The 4311-nt window shown below is 40.3% G+C and overlaps 1 long non-coding RNA gene across 1 annotated transcript in view; it reads right to left on the bottom strand.

Moving 5' to 3' along the window:
- Nucleotides 1–485: 485 nt before the first annotated feature.
- LOC110314148 overlaps nt 486–4311 on the bottom strand; it is a 10801-nt gene continuing 6975 nt past the window's right edge. Inside the window, exon 3 of the long non-coding RNA XR_002380157.1 lies at nt 486–1473. This is a non-coding gene — a long non-coding RNA (uncharacterized LOC110314148). The remainder of the gene's footprint in view (nt 1474–4311) is intronic.

Raw genomic sequence — 4311 nt, 5'->3', positions numbered from 1 at the left:
GGGGGATGATACCTAAACCATCCATGTCTCCAAACAGAATGTGCTGACCTGTCAAGGATGGGCTCTCAGACTAACCTGTCACCTTGGTGGTCACCTTGGTGGCCTAAGGCAAGAAGATCAGAAGCATGTAGGCTAAAATTGCAAGAGGCTCATCTGCAAAAGAAAAGAGTATTTTCCAAAATATTCTTGGCACGTATAAACAGATGGCCACTACGAGAAAGAAAAAAAAAAATCAAAACAGTATACCAACTGTAGTCTAGAAGCTTCAGAAAATAGCTAACGCTGTGATTCGTTAAATAAGACGAGCCTCCTTCAGAAGACGTGATTAAAATTGGGTGTGGTATTGCATGTGTATAATCCCAGCATTTAGGCAGCTGAGGCAGGGGGACTATCAAGTCTCAAACTATACACACACACACACATACACACACACACACACACACACACACACAAGAAGTATGATAGATGCATCAACTTTTTATATAAAAACAACAAAATGTATTAAACAGATGAATTAGCAGACAAAACGTGTGTGTCCATACATTTCAAAAAAGTGCTTTGAAGGGTCTGCCCTTCCGGGCTGAAGGTGGCTCAGCAGTAAAGAGCTCTTGCTGCCCTTCCAGAGTATCTAAGTTTCATTTCCAGCACCCGTGCCAAGTGGCTCACAACTGCCTGTCATTCTAGTTTTAGAGGAACTGGAAAGAAACCTTAAAAAAACAAAACAAAACAAAACAAGAGAAACCTCCTTTCCTTGAGACAAAGAATAGTATAAATATACTTTTCACTATGGCAATATATTATCTTAAATTTTCCACTTCTGTTTGCATTCTTCTTGAATAATATTTCTAGATTTTTCTGAAAGCTATTTGCAACAAGCCCTATTTATTAATGCGTAGGTACATTTTATAGTTTATTAATTTATTTGCACATTTATATAGTCACCTGTGCATGCACGTATATATCTCTATGTGAGTTATGCACATAAAGAAAACATGTCTCTTTTAAAAATACATTGTTTAGATTCAGTAATGACAGTGAAACTGGTCACCTGCCATTGGGCCAGGACATGAAGGAAGGAAGCAGAGCATCACACAACATTTGTAAAATGTAAGTGGCTCCTGTATGGATGGTTGAGTCCTCTCAAAAAGCCTGTGCTGAAGCTACATTCACTTTTCCAATGGGGGCTCTGGGGAGTGACTGAGAATCAATGAGATGATGACTGAGCCTTCTTAGCAACCTTATGGGACACGATATCTCCCCTTTCCTGTTTCTTCTTTCCCCTCTGCTTCTCTACCCACACAGGATGAGATGAAAGGCCTTATGCACATACACAGAGATGGCAGCTCTCTTTCAACCAGGGAGATGAAGAGCCTTCACTGGGGACCAGTCAACTTCGACCTGACCTTTGACTTTCTAGTCCATCAACCATGAGAAATAAATTTCTCTAGTTATAGCACCCACTGTGTTGTGTTGCTATAATTGATAGACCAAAAATACACAAAAATCAAGATCAAAATCAAGCAAACATCCATGAAAAAAAAATGAAAATGTCCTGTGACCCCTGGGTCTGGACCTGTGATTTCATTTCCTCTATGGCCTCTAGGTTTCTAATAATGCCCATGAACAGTCTGGGTACTTCCTCAAGGCTTTTCCAAGTGAAGAATCCCTGGTTTTACCACCCTGATGACAGCACTGTAGCAGCACAGGCTGTTAGTACATTCCATCTGTGCTTTTGAAAAGGCCCTTGAGCGTGGTTTCATGCTCTGTTCTGGCCATTTTGAAAGTTTTAGTTCCTGTGAACGAGAGGCAGTACATCTGTCTTGGCTCTAGGGCTATATTTATCTAGCCGGCTCTGACATTGCCTTGTGCCCTTTATCCAATAAAAAAAGGGATTTCCTGTAAGGTAAGTTGACACGGAGAACTCCAGCCCTGGCTAAGCTGACCCCAGTTAATGAGCAGATGGTGAATACACTGGGCTAAGAGGGAAAGGTGGGTGGCATCAGGCATAAGCACAAAAGAGAAGAAAGCAAAGTAAACCAGTGAGGGGAAACCCAAACACTCATTACATTTATCACAGAGGAAAATATGGTGATTTATGGTGGCCATAAGAATGTTCCCTCAAAACTTGCTGTCCCACCAGAAACTCAGAAGCAGTAAACTGTTCAGTAAGTTATGTAAATTTGGGGGAAGAAGGCTTCTAACACCCACAGCTCCAAGATCCGGGAAAACATGAAAGACCAACAAGTGAGGGAAAACATGAAAGACCAACAAGTGAGAGAATCCAAAAGAATGGGCATTAGAGATCCACCTGCACAGAATCTTCATCAGAAAGGTGGTGCAAAGCAATCTGGGTTCCAACAATAACAAAAGCAGAGTTGCCAGGTAAAGATGCTGAGTTAAGATGGAATTTCATGAAGTAGAAATTTCTGGTTTCTTTGGAAACTCAAGTTATGTCACATCATGTTTTTTTCTGGAATTTGTCTTGTGAGAGGTCACGTGATGTTTTGTAGAAGCTGTCTTGTGATAGTATGTTTTGCTAGGGCAGACAGGTGAGAGGTCATGTGATGTTTGGAAAGAGTATAAATAGAATCACACACATAGTGAAAGGATGCTCTTACATTGATATGCCTTGCAATGCTTTGCTGGGCTTTGCTAGGCTTCACTGAGCTTCACTTTATAGAGAGAAACACACCAAAGAACTTCCCATGGTATTCTAGCTGATTCTTACCACTTCTATTGCTTCTTGCCAATTCGATAGAGCCTTGAGGTTTCTGCTGGATCAAGCCACTGCTACTGATTCATATTTGCTATTTGCTATCAGACTAGACTGTTGGTATCCTGACAATGGAGAGTGGAATTGTCCTTAAAGAACTACTTCTGAACAGGTCCACAAATTCCTTCTCCTATAAACCTTCTTCTTCTACCTCTGGCCGGTGGACAAGATGTGAGGTTAAAATATTCAAGAACCCTAAATAAGATAGGCTTAGAAAAATAAAAATCTAAGTCTACATTTTCAAGTGAGTAACTCATTCTTTTATTATGGATTTGTGCCATATATAAACAATGCTGAACCTCAACTCTAGCTGGGTGCTCTGCATTTTCATCGACTGAGTCTGTCCATCTGTTTTAGCTGCCTATCCTTTCTGTCATCATCTCCAACCATGTGCTTCTAAAGTTGGAGGGAAGGCAACTTGTGGAAGCTAGACTTGGAGGAGACAGTTATGTCCAAAATTAATCCAAGTCCCTCAGAAGCTCAAAAATATGATTCACAACCAGGTATAATTTAAAAGTGCTATTGATCATACCCTATTTACAGGGACAAATGAGACCCCACTTTACTAACAGGAAAAGTATAGTGCCAAGATCGATAATAGTTTTAATCCTCTTGATAGTACAATGCCAAGGTCCATAATAGTTTTTAATCGCCCCCCCCAAGCTTTTCTTTAAGTAAATATAACAAAACCTGAATTATATTTTTACACCACCAATATAAACATAAAATGAAATTTTTATTATTTTTTTATTCAAGAAGAGGCCCATGAGGCCCTCATAAGTTCTAATTCTGGACTTCCCAGGAATTCAGTTTTACTAGAAATATTTCCTTATTCAGTTTTCACTCTTCATGTAGTTTTATCTCAAGTTTCAATATAAAAGATAAGGCCTAGGCTCTGTTCTCCAAGGAAATAGTTACAAGTGGCCCACCTGAGGCCACGGAGAGACCCTTTAGAACGTCTTTTTCCATCTGCTTCTCCTAGTGTAGAAAATCGATGCTGCAATGTTCATCCCATCAGGACTTCCCCTGGGCTGATCTGTGTTTTCATTAACATCAGCCCCACAAATGTCTAGGGTCACTTTAGACACTGCAGCACATTATCATTCTGCTGCCTTGGAAATGTGTCTGTGAGAACTACACTGTGTGATACAAGCTTGGAATCCCAGCTGCTCAAAGGCTGCAGTAAAGTGGAACAATCATAAGTTCAAGGCTAGTCTGGATTGGGGAGAGAGAGAGAGAGAGAGAGAGAGAGAGAGAGAGAGAGAGAGAGAGAGAGACCAAGGCTTGTCTTATAAGTTCAGTGAGACCCTGTCTCAAAATACAAACTAAAACTAGAGTAGTGAGGGAGACTATCTGCCATGCTCAAGGCTCAAGGAAAGTAAATATGTCTGCCTGATTTTAAATGCCCCAAAGACTAGAGAGTTCTGAAGGGATCAAGTTCCATTTATTGACCATACTAGACATGCTATGATTACAATTGGGTAATGACATCCTTTTCAAGTCACTTGCCTGGCTTTTTTTTTTTTTTTTTTTTTTTT

The sequence above is a fragment of the Mus pahari genome, chromosome 2, assembly GCF_900095145.1.
Source record: "Mus pahari chromosome 2, PAHARI_EIJ_v1.1, whole genome shotgun sequence".
Lineage (NCBI taxonomy): Eukaryota > Metazoa > Chordata > Mammalia > Rodentia > Muridae > Mus > Mus pahari.
This window is presented reverse-complemented; position numbering and strand designations above follow the sequence as displayed.